Source organism: Lynx rufus, unplaced genomic scaffold, assembly GCF_022079265.1.
Source record: "Lynx rufus isolate CCGP_SWC_20201006 ecotype Redwood Valley unplaced genomic scaffold, mLynRuf1.p SCAF_14, whole genome shotgun sequence".
NCBI lineage: Eukaryota > Metazoa > Chordata > Mammalia > Carnivora > Felidae > Lynx > Lynx rufus.
This window is the reverse complement of record NW_025814828.1, coordinates 34,891,226-34,914,678: the sequence shown is the minus strand read 5'-3', so window position 1 is coordinate 34,914,678 and position 23,453 is coordinate 34,891,226. Positions and strand designations below refer to the sequence as shown.

General features: G+C 54.5%; 2 long non-coding RNA genes across 2 annotated transcripts; one reads left to right on the top strand and one right to left on the bottom strand.

Annotated features, from left to right (window-relative positions):
• Positions 1–5,849: 5,849 nt before the first annotated feature.
• On the bottom strand, positions 5,850–10,320 carry LOC124509685 (uncharacterized). Its single transcript, XR_006961481.1, has 3 exons — positions 9,367–10,320; positions 7,318–7,444; positions 5,850–6,542 (listed from the first exon to the last, which is right to left on the bottom strand). It is a non-coding gene; the product is annotated as an uncharacterized LOC124509685 (long non-coding RNA).
• Positions 10,321–11,026: 706 nt separating this feature from the next.
• LOC124509450 (uncharacterized) lies at positions 11,027–22,813 on the top strand. Its single transcript, XR_006961447.1, has 3 exons — positions 11,027–11,629; positions 20,756–20,833; positions 21,688–22,813. It is a non-coding gene; the product is annotated as an uncharacterized LOC124509450 (long non-coding RNA).
• Positions 22,814–23,453: the final 640 nt, after the last annotated feature.

Below are 23,453 nucleotides of genomic sequence, written 5' to 3'. Positions count from 1 at the left end.
TTGATGAGAGACACAGAGCGAGTGAGTGGCTCGCAGGGAAGGAGAACGCTCTTTCCTCAGCCCTGGGGACTTGTTCAGCTGTTCGGCATTTAGCAAAATCTGGCATGCATTCTGCACAGCCCCGCACCCCTTCCCTTCCAGCTCCGACTCAGCAGCATTTCAGAGCAAGCTTCCACTGCCACGGACCGCATCCTTCAGGACGGGGGAGCGGGCACTCGGGCTCTGCCCGCGCGGCCTGGCTTTGGGGGACCTCTACCCGCGCTCTGGTCTCGTGATGGGGGGGTGGGCTCCCCCCCCCCCAGCTGGAACCCAAGCTGGCAGGCGCACCAGGGGGCTCTCTGGATCCAGGGTGCTGTGCCTGGCCTGAAACGTTCCGGTGATGATAATGACTAACGTGCGCCGTCTGTAATTATGCGGTCTCTAAGCCCCCGGGGCTGGGATGGTGTATTTGCCTGTGCTGTTTGGGGGTTGATCCTGCTGTCAGCGCTTAGCAAGAATTAACAGTGACGCTCTGCGCGCCACAGTCATAACACTAAATCTGATCTGCATGTTTATGATTCATTAAAAAAAAAAAAAAAAAAAAAAAAAAAACCACCCCACCGTCGCCGAAACCCCTCCAAGCCCATCATTGAAAGAAATTATGCTCAGTTGAAAGAGCGATTTGACGTCACGGAGGCCCTACGTGCCTTTTCCTGAGCGGCTGGAATTAGAAGCCCGCGCTTTGGCAAGTGTAAACGCCCTTCTGGGCCGCACCAAGCTCCTTCAAGACCGTGTCGGTTCCGGGAAGACCAGCCTGTTTTACTTTTTCCTCTCTCTGGCTGTCCCTCTCTCTCACTTTTTTATTTATTTATTTATTTATTTATTTATTTATTTATTTATTTGCGTTCTAGGAGAAGCCCACGCTTAAGTGGGAAGGCTGGCCCGCGCCAGTGACAAAACCCCCAGCATTCCCGAATCAAGGAAGAAAAAAATTAATTGTGGATGATGGGCTGTTTGTGGTTTTTGGTGGCACCCATTTACTTTATTGCTTGGTAATTTAGAGTTTTCTAGGAATTCTTTTCCATGAGGTCAGAACCCATGAGGATAGCCTTTCCCTTTAAGGTCCCGGCAGCTCCGTCCTGTGGGGGAAGCCGGGCTCTGGGCAGCAGGGCTCCAGGGTCAGACCTTCCATTGTTCCATGGACGCTTGGGCATGTCATGCTTCCATATCCACAAAGGTAGGTCATAGGAAATCCCCCCTTGCCCTGTCTCTTATTAAAAAAAATTTTTTTTAATGTTTATTTATTTTTGAGAGAGACAGAGCGCAAGCAGCGGAGGGCAGAGAGAGAGGGACACAGAATCCGAAGCAGGCTCCAGGCCCTGAGCTGTCAGCACAGAGCCCGACGCGGGGCTCGAACTCACAAACCGTGAGGTCATGACCTGAGCCGAAGTCAGATGCTCAACCGACGGAGCCACCCCGGCACCCCAACACCCCCTGTCTCTTAGAGTCAAATAGGGATCAGGAAACAAAGTGAGAGACGAAGGGCATTCGATCGCTTGGGAGAACTTAACAAATTAAGTTTTTGTTCCACTTACTACTGCCGTGTAACAAATGACCCCAGACTTAAGTGTTGTAGGGTAACAAGCATTTGACTACATTCACAGATCTGTGGGTCAGAATTTAGGCTGGGCTCTGCCGGGCGATTCTTTTCTTCTCAGCATCCATTGATGGACGAGCCGGGTCTAGATGCTTCTCTCACATGTCAGGTGCCTCTCAGGGCACCTGAGCTTTCTGATGGGGGTAATCCGATGAGGAAACTGAGGCTCGGAGAGATGACCTGATCTGTCGAAGTTTGTATGGCAAATGAACAGTGAGATGAGGGGCACCGGGCTGGCTCAGTTCGTGGAGCGTGCGACTCTTGGTCTCGGGGTCGTGAGTGCGAGCCCCACGTTGGGCAGAGATCACTTTAAAAAAAAGGAAATTAAAAACAAACAAACAAGCTGAACCTTGAATCCCCTCTCCCAGGTAACAGATTTGGAAGATGTATGTCGTGCCGATGAGACGCACAGAAAGTTGTTGTCTAGAAGCAATTAGCGTCTGTATCTTTGAAAACAACGTTTTAAAATACCTGATGAGTTGTTTGGGAGATCTGTCACTGACGCGAAGACGCAGATGGAACCGAACCCATTCTTGGCGGAGAATCTCTCGGGTTGCCATCTCCCCTTTGAGCTCTAAACCAGTGGGCCGACAATAAAATGCTAATTCGTCTAATACAAATGTGGAGAATTAAAAAAAAAAAAGTGGAGAATTATAGAAGTCAAGCTCAGCAGACTGGCAGCTCACAGGGTAAATATTTGATCAGTGAGTAAAAATTCAAATTTGCACTATTTGCTGAAGGTGAAAAGTATATTAGGGAATGAATGTAATGGGGGTTAAGTGGGTCTGTAGGAGGCCTCCTCCAGGATCCCACCCCCAGAAGCTCAAGTCAAAAGCGAGGGGAGGCCGGGCACCTCCAACCGAGACCACCCTCCTGGGGGGGGGGGAGCATGGGACCGTGGGAGTCAGCTGGTCCCGTTTCTGTGCTCACAGGCGCTTGTGTGCGCCACACCCTCCCGTTTTGTTCCCCCAGTTCATATTGGAGCGGACATTCCCCCAGGCCTTTCTTTCCCGCTACCAAGGAAGCCGGGAGCTGCCCGTGGCTTCGCCGCTCATCGTCTGCTGTGACTTCTGTCGCCCTGGCTGGGCTTCAGGATCGGCGAAACCAGGCAGGTTAGGACCGAAGTCAGGAAGGGGGATCAGGGCCGGGCTTTGCCCAGAATGTTCGGCTCTGTCGGCACGTGTCCGCAGACCCATTGTGTTCCTCTGCAGGGCCCTTAACATGAGCCCAGAGAGAGACATCGCGCCTCCGAGCAGCCCCAGGCAAATCAGGAGGCCGGCGGGTATCCGGAGAACGTGTCGGTCCCCCCAGTAAGTAGGCCGGAAAGGGGAGCCGGGGTCCCGGGTTCTTTGGAGGTGAAGCCACACGGCCGAGGGACAGCTGGTTACTGGCAAGCCACGGCAGGAGGGGGACGGGGCTGGAGGCCGGCGAGGACCGCGTTTGCTACAGCTGATGAACCAAGCAGTGGAAGTCTTGTGGTCTTGATTGGTTTGTCCTAGTTAACGAAGGTTGACCTCATCCGAGGCTCCTCCCGCGCTGGCCAGGGCCCTGGCGGGGCGGCACAACGGACCCTGATGACCGGCCCCGGAGAACCGACGCTAAAGCCCAAACGAGCCCGTAAGCATCAGGCCCCCTGCCGTCGCAAGCTGTCACGGCTGCTGGTTACGAGGATGCAGGGCCTGAGCGAAGCAGGAAACCACGGCGGAGGCATAAGACCAGAGGTCTCATCCGTCGGCCCCGGGAGAAGTGAGCAAATCAGAAACACCGAGCTAGGCTACGGTCACACTGACTTCCAGACACGCATTAGCCTCTGGAAGATCAGCAAGGGGGCAACCGGGCCCAGAGGACGAGAAGGAGATTTACGTGTCCCGATGTGCCCAGGAGCTGAGAAATGAAGGGGCGAGGAGAGGGTGTGGCCTACATGGGCAAGCGCCAGCCGGATCCCCCTTCGGGGTCGACCTCGCCTGCCCAGAGCACCTTACCCAAGGCCGCACTTTCCAGGCCGCCTGTGGCTGGTGGGGGATTCTTACTCCTTCGGGTTAGTTGAAACTCTACCAGGCCTGCATTGCAACCAGACTCCCCGCTCGGCCCTGTCCTGCTTCCCCTCCTTCCTTTGAGAGGTTGATTGATCTCTCCCGCACATCCTGCCCCGTAAACTCCATCTCGGGGTCTGTCCTCAGGGAGCCCTGCCTGCCCCAGAGGGTTCGCCTGTACCTTCGGGTCACTCATTCCATCCCCGGGACCAGCAGGACTCCAGATGCCATTTTATTGTAGGCTCTGGGGGTTCTGTCCAGTTTTCTTCACAGTGTTCCGGAAGGTTCCTCCGCCGACTGTGCTTTGTTGCCGCTCACGTTGAGAGATTATCCCCAACGTAATAGACTTCTTCGTTAGGGGCGACCCACCCCCGCAGGCCCGGCCCTCAGCGTGAATTTTATTCTGTTCCATTTCATCCTGCGCTCTGCCCTCCCTACCCAGACACCCTCAACCCCGAATCCAGCCTCTCTGCTCCTGTAAGGGACTCCTGTGCCCCCTCAGGTCTGCTCTCCTCCCGAGCTCACTCCTGATGATTGTGGCTCCCTGCCAGGGTCATTCAGGGGGTGTCCCTCCGCACGCAAAAACCCCATCTCCTGCCAGACACCGGGCCTTTATTGTTGGCGTGGGGACAAGCCAAATCGCTTGGCAAGCCACACGCCGGCCCTTAGTCACTGTCTCATCATTGTGGCCGTCGTTGCTGCCTTAGTGTCCCCGCTTGGGCTCTCAACTCTCATAGTGTTCGCTGCCTTCTCCTGCTGGCATGGATGGGGCCAGCCTGGGAAGCCCAGATGTCACCTCCCGAGGGCCCCAGGGAGGCCTAGCATGTGGTTCAGATCCTTGGCCAGGAACTTCTCTGACCTGCTTGGCAACCACCTCCCCTAACACCAGACACATAATCAGCAGCTCAGGGTCTCTTCCTCCTCCTCCTCCTCCAACTTCTTCTCTGCCCCTCCCCCCTCCCTCCCCTCCATCTCCTCGGGGCCCCACCTTGACCCTGCTGGACCTGTCATTGAAATTCAGGGGCATATTTTCAGGCATTGCATGGCGAGGGTGTGGGAGGAGAAGTTTCCAGGCTGTGCCCTCCCCTGGTTACAGCCGGTTCAATTCAATTCGCCGTCTATTTATTGGACACCATGCAGTGGTAGTGGGTCGCAGCCGCCGGGGCCTGCCAGGGTGCAGCTGGCTGGCAGGAAGTGACTCCTACTGTCCCCTGAGTGGTCGGGATGGGGAGGGCCTTGCCAAGGGATAGAGGGACCCGTTCAGAGGCTTCTGCTTCGCAAGAACCTGCTCTGGCAGAGCTGAGGGCGAGGGGCAGGCTGGCCCCAGCCAGCTACACACACACACACACACACACACACACACACACACACATCCCTGGGGGACCCGAGGGACCCGCTCCCCTCACCCAGGCTCCTGAATTCTCCTCTTGGCTTCGTTTACACAAACAATCAAAAAAGCCAACCCAACCCAAATGAAATGCCCACATTTTATTGCTCACAGTGTTTTAGTTCTAATTTGGCTTCATTTGGAAAAGAGGTTTTACTAAGTGGCATAAATTGAGCCTAACAAATTTTAAAACTAAAACAGCAACACCCTAAATGCTTAAAACTGTAATTGGAGAGAGATAAAAAGTGAGTCGTCAGGGAGGGGCGGCGCGGGAGGCAGAAGAAGGGGGAGGGGAGGAAATTCAATTTCCGTCCTACTTGGCAGGAGGGTAATTTCCTGCTCCCGCTCCCCTGGGCCCCAGCCCTGTCCCCTCCCTCCCTTAGAGAAGGCACCCAGAAGCCTTCAGAACTGGTGCCGATGCCCTGCAGGATGACTTTTACATTGTGGGTGCCTTAGGAAAGATCGGACAAGCTAGTCCTTTTCCTTGATGTGGCTGTGGACACAGGGACAAAGTGAATTTCTTTCAGGGGACCTATTTGTCCCCACAAGGGAGGTCTGCAAGTTCTTCGGGGTGATGAAGGGGGAGTCCTACCTGTAGGAGGCTGTTCCAGCCTCCCCGTGGCCTCTCCCCACCCACCCTCTAGCCTAGCCCACCCTACCTGAAGGTCAGGATCCTACCTGGGAGGGAAACTTGAGCCCTCCGGGCCCCTCTGCCGATGCGAGACGGCGGTTAAGCAGCCACTTGGCCCACTTCTGACATTTTTAAAAAATGCCTATTTATTTTTGAGACAGAGCAGGAGACGGGCAGAAAGAGGGGGACAGAGGACCCTGAGGGGGCTCCATGCTGGCCGCGGCGAGCCTGATGCCGGACGAGATCACGACCTGAGCTGAAGCTGGACGCTCAACCGACTGAGTCATCCAGTCTTTCCCCACTTTCCCCACTTGTAACGTGAAATATAGTCAGGCACGATGGGTAGGTGGGAAGAGCTATCCTTGTGTGCAATGCGTGACCACATGCGTCCCTGCAGAGGTGGCCTGTCCTCCATAGGGGCCCCTGCAGGCCAGGCGTATGTCTTTAGGGAACCAGTGCTCTGATTTTCCATTAGTGAGCCAGCTCTCCTCCCAGGAAGGGCACCATATACATAAATCAGCACGGGGGACCAGGGGAAGCACCCCCAAATGGTGGGGCTTGGGTGGGTAGTGGGAAGGGAGCCGAACAGGTTGTCTGGGGCCTGGCCAGAATTCTTGGCTACGCCAGCCTGCACGGATCACCCTCTCCTGGGCACTGTTCAGCACTTGGAGCCTTAGCCCCGTGGTTTAGCATGTGTTTATATAACGCTTCAACCTGGAGGCAGCAAGGTGGGGGGCGGGGGGGGGGGGAAGTCCGCCTAACAGTAGATGCCTCCTGCTCACGGCTGGCCTCCGTCCTTCGTGGTCAGGATGAACTTGGCCAAGCCCCTGGGTTGTCCAGCCTTACTTTCTCGAGCTATAAAATGAGAAAAGATGTCAAACAGAAAACTCTTTAAAGCAGAAATATGCCATGTGAGATGAAAATGCTTTCTTTCTTTCTTTGTTTTTTTTTTTCCCCCAGCTGATAGGAAAATTCCTCGTCTTAGGATGCCTGTAATACCAAGAATAAGAACACTACTTAACTTCGTCCAAGGAAATAGGAGGTTTAGTAACAGGATACGAAGATCTCTTACAGAACCCAGCTACAGGAAAACTGTTGGGGGCCACGGAGACGGGAGCGGAGCCCTGGAGACCTGGAAATGGGGCTGCGTTCTGTCTCTCCCTCAGATGGGGTCCATGGCTCCCCTGCCCTGTGGGTCTCTGAGTGACTGCTGTGTTCTGTCCCTGTACCCTGGCTCTTCCTTGTTTATCTGATTCCACACGGTTCCAGGTGACTGCCCCAAATGGCCATCTCCGGCTGATTTTACTCCGAGTTCAAGGTCTCAAAAGAGAACCTAACTGGTTGAGTCCACGTTAGGAATAGGGTCAACCCTAGATCAGGCAGATTGTCCCGTCCAATCAGCAATGGCCAGGGAGGTTGGGCCACGAGGAATATGTCTGGTCCCCTAACCCACCCCTTAGGCAGAGACTATGGGTAGAAAAAGGTGAAGTTTTAACCATAGTCACTTCTAAAACCTTCCTTGAGTACCATGTCATATATTTTTTTTGGAATATGATGGGATGCCCAAGCCAGAGCCCTGAAGCAAGAAAGTGCTCAATACATAGGTGCTGATTGTTTGAGGGAAAGATACCTTCTGCTCAATCTCGGTTGTCTGTTTCCCTCCTTTGCCTGCCATCAGGCTTGTCTTCTGCAGTGTACGACTTCAAGGAAGGGTGATCACAGGCGAAAGGCTCATTTCACCAATATATAAAGAGTTCCTAGAAATCAGTAAGAAAAATATCAGTTTTCCCATAGGAAATACATGCAAAAAGTATGAACACACGGGCGACTGAAAAGAAGGTACAAATGGCTTTTGAGCACGTGAAGTGTTGCTCACTGTCACTCAGAATAGGAAAATGCAAATACAACTACACCGAGGTACTCTGTTTCACCTAACAGATTGATAAACATTCAAAAAACTGATAACCTGCTATGGTGGCAAAGCAGGATACGAGCAAGTGCCTTCGGACGTTGCTCGCGGAATATGAATTAAGCCAACATTTATACAGGGAGATCGGCGATATCAATCAAATTGTCCAACGCGCACACCCTTTGATCCCGCCGTTCCAGGTCTGGGAATCTCTCTTACTTGCCCAAACGTTGTATATTGTACCAGTTAGCTAGCGCTGCATAACAAACCATCCCAGATTTGGGGGCCTTACAACCACAGCTCAACAAAGAGCTCCCCAGTTGGTTGGCTGGGTGGTTTTGCTGCTTCGAGTTAGACTCAGCTCCCCTTGGCTGAGTTCACTCCCGTATCTGTGGTCAGCCGGCCACTTGGCTAGGGGCTGGCTCGTCCAGGACAGCCTCAGCTGGGCCACTTGGTCCTGTTCCATCCAGTGTCTCATCCTGTATATGGCGGGCTAGTCCGAGCTTGCTCTCAGGCCGGCCTGGGCGTGTTCCACGGCAACCGCGGGGAATCGAAAGAGGAAGCGGAAATCTCGAGTGCGTTTTAAAGTTTCTGCTTGCGTCAAGTCGGCTGAGCAAGTTACACGGGGGAGTCCAGATTTAAGGGGCAAGAACACGCACTGTGCCTCTTTAGCGAGAGAAGCCATCCGTAGGGCCCGGGGCTGAAGAAACTATGGCATCCACGTGCTAGAATAATCTGCAGCTGAACGAAGGATGAAGAACTCCCCTGTGTGCGATTGGAAAAAATTCTGAAGGTAGATTGAGTGAAAAAAGCAGGTCCAGGGCAGTGTGTATGTGAAAAGGAGAGAGAAACAAGAAAGGAGTCGTGTCGGGATGGGGGAGCACCAGGTAGACAGGGGACTGCGCTGGGTGGGGGTGCTGCGCCTTCTACATAAAAAGAAGTCCCATGCCGATCTGGTAATACGTAATCACCAAATCAACAGAAAATATCCTCACACGTGTATAAAAAATGAGAGGAAAATAAACAAAGAGGGTGAGTCACAGGTCTGCTGGGTTTCTAGAGAAGCCTTTGCAGGTCTTAAAGCTAAAGAAGCACACGGAACTGTCAGGCTGAGTAATTACGCCTAATTTAGACCTTGGCACCTAACCTGCTTTGCCCTTTGAGGATCCCTTTTGGGAAACACCCGCTGTCCAAAGGCAAAAGGGCTGGTGTCTCTTCTCCCGGGCTGTGCCTTCCCCGAGGAGTGACAGAACATTCCCCACCCTTGCTTATAAGCAGGAGCTGACATTTCTAAAAGATGCCGTGTGCATTTTCCAGACACATTTGCGGGTTGATTTGAGCGGGGATGTGTTCCATGGCTCTTCAAATGTCAGTGTGCTGGTCTGTGGGAATAGGAGCCCATTTCTCCGTAGGCGGCCGGAGCCACGTGGGAACGGGTTTCCCTCTGGCGCGTCCTCATCATCAGGCTCTGGAAATGAACGCGCGCCCCCCGTAACAGCAGACCCACCCCTGAGCCTATGGTGAGGGTCCGCCAGAGCCCTGCAGGGGCATAACTCAACGTGTCCCTGCGCCAGGCCCAAAGTTACTTAGGAATGTCGCTCAAGCTGTCAGGTGACCCCCTTCGGACTCCCAAAGGCACTGGACTGAGTCACAGTGCCCGTGCCCCGCCATCCCCCTCCGCCTGCCTGCGGGGCACGAAAACGGATGTGGGAGCTGCACTGGGTGCCCCGATTCCGCGGGAAAGATCGGGACGGGAGCCTGTTGACTTACAAATAGCCCAGGAAGTAAGCCTCGGCCGTTGCAAGGGACCAAACTCGGTTCAGACACATTGTTGCCTCGAGTTCCAGGGGAGGCTAGTGTCTTCGTGCCGCAGAGAATATGATGCCTGGCGCTTTGGGGCGTTATATCTCACAGCTGTGGCCACCTAGTCAGAGATGCGGTCACTTTTCTCCATCCCGGGGCCAACAATTCTGGAGGAGGGTCTCACCGGCCCTGCTTGGTCAGGTGTCCGACTCTGGAAGGGTGCGAGGGGGGAGGGTAGGAGAGGCCCTGCAAGTTCGTGGAAGACTAGGTTTCAGCCCGAGGCAGCAGGGAGCCCCTCCTCGGTAGGAGCTGTTTCAGTCGCCCGTGCAGGACGCGCCTGTGTGAGAGAGAAGATTCCAGAGACACGGAGGATGGGATGTGGCGGTGAGAGAGAGAATGGGGTCCGGGTCCAGGTGGGTTCTAAGGTTTGTGGCGTGGGCAGCGGGAGAGATAGCCATGTCGTTCACTGACAAGGGTTACCCCGGGCTGAAAGTGATTTGTTAGGACCCGCTTTCAGGGAAGCCAAGTAGGGGCGTGGGAAACTGGGATGAGGAAGGAAGAGGCCCACGCCAGGGTGTGTTACCGCACAAAGTCCCATGGAGGGTACTTGAGCTCGGTCCCGCAGGGACCTCTGGGAGCCAGGGCAGGTAGGTCACGTCTCAGAGTTGACCGCCGTCTGGGACAAGAGGGCCACCACGTTTCCTCCCTGTCCGGAGCTCCAATTATTGGTTAAGGGCTCAATTCGAATCAGCATGCACTTCTAACTTGCTGTGTGTGGGGGCCAAGGGAGCCCGGCAGCCCGAGGACAGTCCCCCAGCCAACGGACACCGAGTTGGCTTCCGGGCATGCGCAAACATGAGGTCACGCCCGTTTTCTCCTTATTTTATGTTTTTATTTTTATTCTTTTTAGGTGTATTTATTTATTTTGAGGGGCACCTGGGTGGCTCGGTCAGCTCTGCGTCCGACTTCGGCTCAGGTCATGAGCTCCCCGGCTTGTGGGTTTGAGCCCCGCATCAGGCTCTGTGCCGTCAGCGCGGAGCCCGCTTGGGTTCCCGTGTCCCTCTCTCTCTCTGCCCCTCCCCAGCTCGTGCTTTCCCTCTGTCTCAAAACAATAAGAAAGTAAATAAAGTTTGTTTATTTATTTTGAGAGGGACAGAGACAGCGTGAGCAGGGGAGGGGCAGAGCGGGAGAGAGACAGAGAATCCCAAGCAGGCTCTGCGCCGTCAGCACGGGGCCCGATGCGGGGCTCGAACTCATGAAACCGTGAGATCGTGACCTGAGCGGAAACCAAGGGTCGGACGCTTAATCGACTGAGCCCCCCAGGGGCCTCCTCCTCAGGCTGATTTCCCATGCTCGCGCCTTCCGCCCCCGTCCGCTTCTCGGGCTTTCTTTTGCGCTAGGCCTTCTCCTCAGGGGCCGCGTCGTTCTGCCCTGTGAGGTCTTGGGCCGAGCGGTGGGCCTGGAGGCCAGGACCCCGGGGGCAGTGGCAGTCCCGGGGAGTTTAAGGAGAGCCGCTGGCAAGGCAGAACCAGTGTTGGTCACTCCAGTTTGCGGCCCCGTCACCCAGCAAAAGCCCTGGGTGGGGACTTTCCTTTGGAGCCTCAGGCACCTGCGGCAGGGGACGGGCAGCCTTGCCGGCTTCTAGCCCAGCGGCCCCGGGGCCTGGGAGCTACTGGTCTGTCCAGCGCCTCTTTTGTGTCGGCTCCTCACGCAGCCGGCTTGCGTCCCCCGATCGTTGCCCGCTCCCCCGGCACTGGCAACGTGGGCTGTGGCCACGGATTTGTGCCACGGAAGGGCAGGAAGTGATAGTCCCAAGGCTCCAAGCAGATGGGCGATTGCAAGAGCCAAATTTCGAAAGCTTCTCTCTTCCTTTTTCTTTCAGTTCTGCTTCCGGCCACCCACCATCCCAGCACACACTTCAGGGACGCCTTCGGTTTCCCCTGGGCTCTCTCATGGTTTTTTGGGTTGCCTTCTGGAACCTATGCTGCCCTAGTCGTTTCTCGGGCGTGTCCAGGCTTGGGAGAGGGAGCCAGGGGCCCAGAGAAGCCTGCCTCTTGCCTGCTGGCCTTGACCTCACGCGTAGCCCAGGACATGGTCTCTCCTGGGCCTCCTGCTCAGGTCTGGCTCCAGCTGAATCCCGTCCAGCCCCATCCTGGCGTTCGGTGGCTTTCACAGACCAGGCTTTGGCCTCACGTCCCCTCTCTGGGCATCTGGTCCCGAATCGTCCCCGGTGAGTGACTTTACCTCTCCTCTCGTGGACAGCTCATCGCAACCATCTCCAATCTGTGGTTGGCACGGGACCTACACATCTGCTAAGGGCTGCTGCCATTGGACGTCGGTGCCCGAGGGGAGGGCAGGCGGCTGGCGTCACTGTTCTGCAGCTCCGGGAAGAGAAGGGGGAGGGGTGCCATGACTGGGGGAGAGTCACATGTGGGCACCCACCGTTCAGAGCTGTCTCTCTGAGAGCTGGGCTTCTGGGGGCTCTCTGTGCTCCGGGAGTCCCGGGGGAGCAGCCAAGGGTGGGCAGGGTGGCAGGTGGGGACACGCAGGGGGCCCGGAGCAGTGGCTATTTACTATATGGTAGGGAAGCATTTCAATATTTTAACAACCGGTACAGCTGTTGTCCCAGTGCATTGCAACTGAATGTCAGCCCAGGTTGTAGGTGGCACGCTGACGTTAAGAGCAGATGGAGTGGTTATAAACTGCGACAGGAGAAATTTAGGCTAGTCACTGAAAAATCTATAGCACGACTTTTTACCAAGGAGGGCTTGGCGGAAGTTCTCTCTGATGCTCGGGGGGGTTCCAAGACGCAGGTCTTCGAGATGGACTAAATGTGGCTTCGTTAGGCTCGCCTGGCATTCGGGGATCGCCGCAAGCGATGCCTCTGGCCCGTCTCCCTCTCATTTGCAAGCAAGGATCCCCCCCGCCCCCCGTTAGATGCGGTAACGATTCATCAGAAACACTTTTTAAGCATCGGCGGCGAGCCAGGCGTGGTGCTAAGTAATGCGCCTACAAAGGTGAATAACTCAGGGTTTCCGCTCTTTTGGAGTTCATCAGAGTCATGGGGGAGACTGGGGGAGGGGCGACACCTACCCCCAAAAGGATGACCACAGAGCCAGGCAGTGGGTGTGATTTGCTGGATGAATCATGAAGGGGAAATGATGTAGGAGCTCATATGGGGTGCAAGGCTGGTGGGGCTGGGGAGAGGCCTTCATTTCAGAACAGGGATGCGGTCGGCCCCTAAAAGGTTTTCCTTCACCTCTGGAAATAGTGACGTGGCACTACTTGGTCCTGATTTTCACCTCCAGATAGCAGGACACGTTTTGTCCTTGAAAGCACTCAAATCGGCTCGCCTCGCCAATGTGAAGTCACTGCTTGTTAGCTATGCACAACTGAGATCAGAATCTGTCCTCTTGCCAGCCAGCCAGCCAATACTGAGCCCAGGGGTCTCGCAAACCACTCTGAAGGGCTGTTCGGGCACCTTCCTTCTAAGATTTTTTCAGCCTGAGGGGGAGGCAGAGGGTGGTGTGGACCTCACTTTCCTCCCTTCTGCCAACTGGTCCCCAGGAGGACTGAGGATGGCCCTTTATAACACTGCTACCCCCAGAGAGAAGGCTGGTCTCTCTACGTGGATCTCAGAGCACGCCCTGGTGGGTAGCCAGGCCAGTTGTCTCCTCCCTGGGGACTGTGTCTGGGAAGATGTGCTTTGGCTGCAGTCCAGACCTGGAATGGCTGCTCTGCTCTGAGACATCCTTAGGGATCTGGGATCCTTCAGACTCCAAGTTTTGCCTTTTGAAGAATGGGGCCTTCGGCCCCACGGTCCAAGATAGCAGCCATGACGCCCACGTTTAGGGACAGGATAGAGGAAGTGACTAAAGCTGACACGTCCTGCTTCCATTTATGTCCCGTTGGCCGGAACTTAGTCACGTGACCACACCTAGCTGGGAAATGGTGTCTTTCTCCTGGGTGGCCAGGAGACAGGAAATATTGTGGTTGGCTTGCAAGGACTCTATGAAAAATGCCTCGATCTCATCTAAATATTGGGGTGCTCCGATGCAAATGCCCTGTGAAGATCTGTTAGGAAAACAAAGGAGCTATAAGTTAAACCGAGCTTTATTTTTAGTTTTAGCTATTGAGGTTTTTGGTCTCTCTATGGCTGATCCTTTCGACTCTGAATGCAAAGCATTTTTATAAATGTTTCTCCTCTCTTTCTCTCCATGGACTTCTTTTCTTACATCTTTGATTTAAAAAAAAAAAAATCTTGTTACTTGCAGCCAAGAGCATCAAAGTAACCTCTACGCCCAACGTGGGGCTTGAACTCATGACCCCAAGATCAAGAGTCACACGCTTTACCGACCGAGCTAGCCAAACGCCCTACCATACCATGGCCAAGCCCTTCATGATGGAGATCTACGCTGGCTGGGCCCCACCTCTCGAATGCTTTGTCCCCCTTAATCTCTTGTCACTAACTTGCTTCCTCACCAGGTCATAGTCATTTTATTCTTGTAAAAACTAATGACTGTTGTTCATATCTCCTGGGTCCATTTTGAGCTTAAGCCTTCTTTTCTTTAAAAAAAAAAAATTTAGGGGCGCCTGGGTGGCTCAGTCGGTTAAGCGGCTGACTTCAGCTCAGGTCATGATCTCGCGGTCCGTGAGTTCGAGCCCCGCGTCGGGCTCTGGGCTGATGGCCCAGAGCCTGGAGCCTGCTTCCGATTCTGTGTCTCCCTCTCTCTGACCCTCCCCCATTCATGCTCTGTCTCTCTCTGTCTCAAAGATAAATAAACATTAAAAAAAAATTAAAAAAAAATTTAATGTTTATTTTTAAGAGAGAGAGAGAGAGCGTGTGCATGTGTGTGTGAGCAGGGGAGGGACAGAGAGAGAGGGAGACACAGAATCGGAAGCAGGTTCCAGGCTCTGAGCCATCAGCACAGACCCCGACGCGGGGCTCGAACTCAGGGACCGTGAGATCATGGCCTGAGCTGAAGTCGGACGCTTAACCGACTGAGCCACCCAGGCACCCCTGAGTTTAAGCCTTCTTACTGAAACTCTTTTTCTCTTTGGTTTCTAGGATACTGGGTTTCATAGTTCACTTTTTATCTCCTGACTATGACTTCTACATTTTACATAGTGGGGGCTTCTTTGTCTTGCTGCCTCATTCTAGATATTTTATTCCCCAAAGCTTTCATCTCAGTCCTTCTATGGTTCACCAGCACCACTACCCCCCCCATCTCTGCCATCCCCCTCTGCTGTCAACTTACAAACCCTATCATTGGTCTTCCAATCTTCACAATAGCTGTGTAAGGTTAGTGATAAGTGATGTTATTACCCGCATTTTGCAAATAAGGGCACTGAGAAGTATTTTGCCCAAGGTCAAAAAGATCAGGGGTGCCTGGGTGGCACAGTTGGTTAAGCGTCCAGCTCTTGAGTTTGGATCAGGTCATGATTTCATGGTACATGAGATAGAGCCCTGCGTTGGGCTCTGTGCTGACAGTGCAGAGCCTCCTTGGGATTCTCTCTCTCCCTCTCTCTCTGCCCCTCCCCCATGCTCTCTCTCTCAAAATAAATAAATAAACTTTAAAAAAAAAAAAAAAGCAAAAAGCTAGTAAGTTTCAGAGGTGGTATTTGAATCCTGGTCTGTCTGATGTCAAAGCCCGGGCTCGCAATATACCATAGTTCCTCTTTCCTCCAGATGTCACAGGATTTGCTCCTCAGCGCCCTTTCTCTGACCACAGTGGGGGCCAAGCCTTCGTCCCCACAAGCCTAGAGTAATACTACAACCTCCCAGGAAACCCCCTTGAATATAGGCCTGCGATCCCCACCCCACCTCCGCTGGCCCCCGCATCCCCGCGTGTCCAGCATTAGACGGCTGGTCTAACGATCTTAAGTGAGCCTTTTTCATGAGCTGCCCTGCTCATATGCTTACAGTGGCTCCTTGAGACTTCACGGGTCATGTTCTGGTTCTCCAAAGTTTTTGTCACCTGTGTCCTCCACATGCCCACTACTTGCCAGTATTCCGGAGCCAGGGGTGGAGGAAAGAATTAGTGTTCGCCAACAGCCGATTCTTCTCTTCTCCCCGGGCGTGGGAGGGATCACGCTTCCCAATCTCTTGGCAGTTGGGCAGAGCTGGTGACCAGGTCTGGTGAATAACACATGTGGAAGCCATGTGTGATCCTTTTACATTGAGGCAATGGGAAGGCCCTGTAGGAGCCTCTAGCTTCTCTCAATCCTCGCTGGCCGCACAGTGGGAATGTTCCAGATGGCAGAACCTCCATTAGCCTGAGCCCCTGAATGACTCTACGGAGCAGAGCACCTCCTCCCCCCACCCCCTCCCCGCCCCTGTTTCATCCACTGCCTTGCGGTGAAACTTGCAAGGACGTGAAATTTATTCGTGGAGCCACTGGGACCTGAGGGTTGTTTGCCACGGCAACATAACCCGGCATGTGGGTCAGGATAGGCTGGGAATGCTGTAGCGACGCTTCCAACGTCCCAGCGCCTCCCACCACAACTGCACGGAGTAGCGTCTTACTCATGCTACGTGTTCTGTGCAGGTCAGCAGGGAGAGAGGTGTTCTTGTCTTCGTCATTCAGGTGTCCAAGCAAAGGGAGAGTCCACTTTAATTTGTGCTCTGTGATCACCTCCAAGGGAAGGGAGAGCATGGTGAATCACGCTCTCACTCTGGAAGCTTCCACCTAGAAGGGACACAAATAACTTCTGCTAACATTTCGTTGGTCAAATCAAGTCAAATAGCCACACCTGACGTCAAAGGAGGGCAAGACAATGTAATTCTACCGAGTCTACTGGGGTGACAGAGAGGCAGAAATACTCGGTGACCGGTGCCGTGGACATCTTAACTGATACGCCTGATGAACTGGTCCCTCCATGCCCCAGTCTCCCCTGCCTCCCGGATTTATTTCATGCTGTTTCCTCACCTTTCAGCTGCAGCTACGGGCCCATCTTTTCCAGAAAGCCTTCCTCCGTGTTTCTGGCACATGATTTTCCTGCTTCTAAACTCCTAGGGCCTTCAGGGTGGTCAACATTCAATTGGATATTCACTGATTCACGTAGACGCGATGAGACTATTTTGGCTTTTTAAAAACACACCCAAATGCATTTGCATATACGTCTATTTATATATATACATATTAATGTACCTTATCTCCTTAAGACTATCACCTGTTTATTCCGATGATGGGTTCACTGCTCAAGGATGTCTGTGGAATTGCCTTGAAGTTTGTGGCAATCCATTTCCTTATCTGTCAAAGGAGATAATAATGGTGCCTCTTTGATACAGATGTTCGAGAAAGAAAAGGGTGGGTGAACATAAAGGGCTTAGAACAGCAGCTGGCCCCCCAGTGAGCACCGAATAAACTTTAGCCATTATTATTTCTCTCCTAAAGACCTCTGCTGATAGCAATCTTTACCTTCTGAAGGTGGATTTGATTTCTTGCTGACGGTTCAAAAGCCATCCCGATCTGTCGCGGGTGCCCACCCCAGAGGCCCCTGCTGACAGTTCTTGTACCTGCAGATGGCTTCCTGCATATCTCTGCCAGAAGGGTCTGTCTGGCCTTGGAAGGGATGAAGGCACTTCCGGGTGGGATAACAGCACTGCAACTGCTGGGGAACAAACACCCTCGGAGGCGGGGGAGGCAGTGGATCAATATCTCTGTTTCTTCGCTGCCCGGTGGTGCAATTCTGAGGTTTGTCCTGCGCGGTCTCTGGGAGGGTCTCCAAGGGGGCTCTCCCTCTTTGTGTCTTACTTTCTCCACGCTCTCCGTTGCATTTCCCGGGACCACCTCCCGGACAGACTGCCTGTACTCCGGGACTAACACCTGAAGAGACGGTGCAAACATGAGGCTAAGTTGAAGGCAATGACATGGACTTCCTCGTGCGTCTGTTAATTACGTCTGGTGGTGGTTTTCAAAGATGGAGCTTCTTGGGGCGCCTGGGTGGCTCAGTCGGTTGAGTGTCCGACTTCAGCTCGGGTCTTGATCTCGTGGTTCACGAGTTTGAGCCCCGCGTCGGGCTCTGGGCTGACAGCTCAGAGCTTGGAGCTTGCTTCGGATTCTGTGTCTCCCTCTCTGCCCCTCCCCCGCTCTGCCCCTCTCTCTCTCTCTCTCTCTCTCTCTCTCTCTCTCTCAGAAATAAATAAACATTAATAAAATTATATAAAAAAATGGAGTTTCTCAAGGTTTTGAGCGATGACTGCATCACTGAAGTAAGTTTGTGGCCTCGTAAGGTAGCAAGAGTGATGGGGATGAGACACTTTTGGGGGCTGATTAGAATCCTAGTTCTGCAACCCTGCCCCTATAGTGACTTCTAGAAAGGCTCTGCTCTGCTCAGGGAGGACAGGACACTGTTGCCTGCTGGCGTGGCCGGTTTTGTGAGTTCTGTGGAGTTCAAGACAGACACGCTCAATGAATGCCTTGCGTGATTGCTGTTCTGCCCCCCGCGGTGGGCAGCGGGCATCCGCTTTGCCGGGCTCCGCGACAACCTCCTCCCCATTTTCTGAAAAACTGCAGGATGATGAACACCGCGAAATATTCAGGACAGTTCAGCTGTTGATAATGTTTTGCAACCAAGGAGCAAGATATTAGCCCACTTGTGGGTGTGTACAGAGGTGTCAGAAAGAAACTTCCACTTGGGGACAGAAGAGCGAAAAAAAAGAAGAAGAAGAAGAAGAAGAAGAAGAAGAAGAAGAAGAAGGAGAAGAAAAAGAAAAAGAGTGCTCCCCTGACCAGTGAGGAGGTGGGTACGGCAGCTGGGAGGGGTCCCTGGGGGAACAGCTCACCTGCACCTACAGCCAGAAGGCAGCCTCCCGTCTCATCCACCCCTTCCCATCAGTTAGGCATCCGGGAAGATGGACCTCTTCCTGCACTGTTTCTCCTTGAAAAAAATTTTTTAATGTTTATTTCATTTTTGAGAGAGAGAGGGAGAGACCGGAGGAAGGGCAGAGAGAGAGGGAGACAGAGGATCTGAGGCCGGCTCCGGGCTCTGGGCTGACAGCAGCGAGCTCGATGTGGGGCTCGAACCCACGAACCGGGAGATCATGACCTGAGCCGAAGTTGGACCCTTAACCGACTGAGCCGCCCAGGCGCCCCTTCCTGCGCTGTTTTCTAAAGATCGTGATCTTTTAAGGGCTATTTAGGATTGCATGTGTTTGAGAAACGCAGAGGCCCGGAGAACAGAGCATTTGCAATCGCAGAAACCAATGAGCTCACAGAAGGGGTTTCCACATCTCCGAAGTGAACATGGTGATTGTAATATCTGCATTACTTGTTGTGAGCATTAGCGGGCACTCAGAATCTGAGGGGTGTTATTCTAATAAATGTAGTGCCATATGATACATTGGTTAACTTTCTCCGATGCCATTCTGAAAGTTTTTCTCTAGCCTGATGGGAGCCTTGTTCTGACCTCGGATGCCTCGGGAGCTACCTTGACTTAAGCACGGTCCAGTGAATCGCGCCCATTTCTCTGGGCTCCGTCGCCCACGATGGGCAGCGCTGAATGAGCTGTGCCCTCTCTCTGCTCTTGTACAGGCTTATGGCCGTGCTGGTAGCTTCTGACGTCGGTAAGGAGACTGGCCCGGGCATGGCAGGGCTCCAGCCACACACGGCGGTGGGGGCCTCCACTCCAGCCGGTCTGTGCGAAAAGACGGCTGGACCTAGAACCAGATTCTGGGACGGTTATATTTGGGGGTCAGGAAATCCATCCGAACCCCTTGTCCCTAGCGCGCATGAACTTCGGAGAGCACCAATTATGTTCCTACAGGAGCCAGCAGAAAACCCAAAGCCTCCACGCCGCCGAGGCAGCTGTCTCAAACGTACACGTTATTAGGCTGATTGAAATAATCAGAAAACAGCTCCAGAATGCTGGCTTGGAGAAAGGCAGGCAATTTCTGCTTGGCAGACAGTGATGTCAGCCTCCGCAGGGCGGTGGGGGGAGATCGAATGTTGTCTTTCTCGCTCTCTTTCTTCTTTTCCCTTCGAAAAACTTCCCTGCGTCATCTGCTTTCCCATCAGTTTGGCGGAAAGGGCGGTTGGCGTATCTCCCCTGCTGTGCCAGGTGGCCTTCGGGTGTTCTAGCTCCCCAGGTGGCAGGGGAGGTGCACGAGGACACCCCCGGACACGCGTTGCCTTTGGATGGTAGGAGACCGCTTTGTCCCCCACCCCGAGCCTGTGTTTTTCACTGCCTGTCTCTCCTGGCCTCTCCCTTACTCAAGTTGTCATTAAGCGAGTAAGAAGAGGCTGGGGCGCCTGGGTGGCTGCGTCGGTTAAGCGTCCGACTTCGCCTCAGGTCATGATCTCGAGGTTCGTGGGTTCGAGCCCTACGTCGGGCTCGCTGCTGTCAGCCCAGAGCCTGGAGCCGGCTTTGGATCCTGTCATCCTCTCTCTCTGCCCCTCCCCCACTCTCTCTCTCTCTCTCTCAAAAATAAATAAAGCGTTAAAAAAATTAAAAAAATAAAGATAAGAAGGCCACGACGCCTGAACATCTGACCTCGTGAGGCAGAACCAACCATCCCCATCAAAGGAGATAGAGCAGAAGCGTAGGACTGGAGAAAAATTATTCTTGTCTCCCTGTGACGAAATTGAGTTAGCTCTGGTCGCATTAATGTCCACTTACGGTGCAGAAGGGGCCGCCACCGGTCAGGGCCGGGGTGGGGGCGGGGAATGAGGCCACAGCAGCACCCCCCATGCTGTGGCCTTATAACTCTTAGCATGCCTTAATCTCCTCTTCTGCCTGCAACCCCGGTGGTCCCCCTTCAACGCACCCGAGTTTGCAGGCGTCAGAGCAGGTATGTGGGCCAGGCGAGTGCTAGCATTTCACCCGGTCTGTCTTCACGTGGGCAGCCTCGTCCCCGGGGGTCCCCGCGTGCCGCCACCTCGGGAGTGAGTCAGCTCTGGAGAAAAGCGGGGTTTGTTGGGGGTGGGGTGGGCTTCGGCGGCGGCGTGACCAGCCCTGGGAGAGGAGAGGCGGTGGGAGGGGAGGAGGAGGGGGGAGGGACCTTTCTGTGTGGTATTCGCACACTGGTGGGGAGCGAGCGGCTTCCGGGTTTCCAGCAATAACGAGGCCTGCGGGAATGAGGATTGGCTTGTCCGCTGTGCTAACTGGACTGTAGGAAAAAAGAAAAGTCAGAAAAGAGAGAGCAGTGTTCAGGTTTGGGCTCAACTTTCCCTCCTCCTCTGGACTGGAAAGGACTCCCCCCACCCCCCCTTGGAGGGCGCGGCTGATTCTCTGGATCTCCCTGCGCTCCAAGCTTTTATTCCCTTTTAATTAATACAAGGCACGTTTTTTTGTGCTCTTGGGTCACCATTGGACATCTTCCCCAAAGCAATGACCACAAGACCTTCTTTTGTAGTGGAACGGGCAGCTTTCCCAGGTTCTGCTGGCCCAGGCTTGGGGCCTGAAGTGTATGCCCTGCCTGCCCACTCAAGAGGTAAGAACGCTTAAGAATCCTTGATCGTGGGGGCGCCTGGCGGGGGGGGGGGGCTCAGTAGGGTCAGTAGGGTAAGCGTCTGACTCTTAGTTTCGGTTCAGATTCCTGATCGCGAGGTTTCGTGAGTTCGAGCCCCGCATCGGGCTCTGCTCAGGCAGCACGGAGCCTGCTTGGGATTCTCTGCCTCCCTCTCTCTGTCTGCCCCTTCCCCACTCGTGCTGTCTCTGTCTCTCTCCAAATAGATAAATAAATAAAAACTTAAAAAGAAAAAAAAAAAAAGAATCCTTGATGGCGGAAGAGTCGGGAAGCACGGAGTCCCGCCCCCCCCCCCCCCCCCCCTCCGGATGCTTCATCTTTCCTCCATTTCTGCGCTCTCTCTGGGCTCTAACCTGCCTCAGTTCTGTCCTCCACCCCGGGGCGGACATCCTGCCTCAGGTGTGGACAAAGAGGTCTTTGGATTTGCGGACACTCGGAGGTTCACTCAGCCCTCGCACCCTTGCCGTCCGGGAGCCCCTTGCCCTGGAACCTGTTGTCCTCTCTTCCTGTCCTCCAAGGTGGCTTGAATTCACAGCCGTCTCCCAGGGATGAGGAAAGAATATCCCGTCGGGCATTATTTAGGGCCCGCTTGGCGGCTCCCGCTGGATCACCGGGGGGGGGGGGGGGCGCGGGTAGCAAGGGCAGGGACAAGGACAAGAGTGGGAATCAGGAATCTCTGTCTTGTGCAGCGCGGGCGATCAGGAGTCCTGGCAAGAGGTTACTCGGGGAAGCTGGAGGATGTTATCGACCAAATTGGGGTTTGGGGATTATCTATGGATTTCATTTATCTGTGTTTTCCCTGGTCTCTCTTGTTGTAGGTAATTAAGAGCTGATTGCTGGTAATTAAGAGTTGCTGAGAGAGGCAGCAGGATCCAAAAAGGAGACGCGCTCGTTTTGTCTTCCTGTGGACAGGCTCCTGGCGCCCGCCCCTCCCCCTCCGCTGCCCCCTCCCGCGGGGACGTGGGCCCTGGAGAGCAAGTCACAGCCCGTCCGCGGGAGTATCTGTGTATACGCTGTGCTCCGACTTCCTGCCGTCCTGTCATTCCCCGGGCCTTGAGTGAAGGCTTTGCCGAGCGGGTTGGAGTCCTGGAGTCCTAATCTCCTGACGCTCAGCTGCGCAGAGATGTAGCTTTCCCGTAGTTGTCCCGGACCGCAGTCTTAACGGGCTCTTGAGCCCCCGTTGGGGCCGGTGGTGCACAACGTGAACTTGCCAAGCCAAGGAAGCAGCCATTTCACACTTAAGTCATGGTCACTCCGAGGCCGCCGCTGTCCCCTCCGGACTTCCTCTTGCCCTCTCTGCCCTGGTGTGAGCCGCGGCCCTGGGTTTTTGGGGGGGGGGTGGGCAGGAGGGAGCCCCAGGCCGTCCTGGCCCTGAGCCACGGACGTGTGTCCACGTGCTGCCCTGTGTCCCGCCCCAGCCACCGGGCTCGCTGGCCTCGGATGAGTTGTGCGTGTCCCTCGTGGACTAGAACACGAGCCCCGGTGCCCCGGGTGGCCACAGCCTCGGGGCCAGAGGCCCCGCATGCTGCTGCCCCACACGTTCCCGCTGGGACTCTTCGGTTGTGGCTTCTGGGTGCCGTGGGGGCTCGGGCGCTGTTGGCTGCTCTCTCCGCCGTGCTGGGGTGTGCAGGAGCCAGGCCGCTCTTGGGACCACCGCCGAGGCCCCTTAACCACGGCGACTTCACCTTCGTGGCTCCATGCTAAGTGTGGACTTCTCTCGAGGACATGACGTTTTCCCCTGCTGGCTGCACTGGAGCAGGTCCCCCCCCCCGCCCCCGCCCCTCCCTTCTCCATTTTTTAAACTTCTCCGGGGTTTCTGGGCCTCCCCCTTCCCTTGTACCGTGCCTGTCCGGGCCCTCAGTTGGCACGGAGTCCTTTTTTGCTCTCTCTCTTTCTTCCTTTCTTCCTTTCTTAGTTCATTTATTTGTTTTCAGAGAGACAGAGACAGTGCAAGTGGGAGAGGGTCAGAGAGAGAGAGTCCTAAGCAGGCTGCACACTGCCAGCTGCAGAGCCTGACGCGGGGCTCGAACCCACAAACCGTGAGATCATGACCTGAGCCAAAAGCAAGAGCTGGACGCTTACCCGACGGAGGCCCCCCGGGCGCCCCGGCGTGGAGACCTTTCTACTGTCGGAACCTTTATCCCCTCGCCGTGGGGGAGGAAAACCGCCCTCATTCTTCCCCATTCTATATATTATGATCCTGCACGGATCAACGTGCCAAGTCCAAGGCGTGTGAAAAGCCAAGCTTTCAGAATTCCAGAACACCCTTTGGGTCCCAAGCACCTAGAGCCTGCATTCGGACATCATGGCTCCCAGGAGCAGTCAACCTGGCATAGCTCGACGAAAGTCTCCTTGGGGACTTGGGGAAACGTTTTCATTCCTCGCAGACTAACATCGAGCTTGGGTGGCTCGGTTCTGAGGGCGAGTGTCCCAAGAGGGAGAGAGAACGAAAGAGAGCCAGGTGGAAGCTGTTTTGCATTTGGTGACCTGGCATCGAGCCCCATAGCCTCACTTGCTGCATTGGTCGGAACAGGCACTAACCCATCCAGGTTCAAGGGGAGAGGAGAAGGACGCCAGCTCTTTT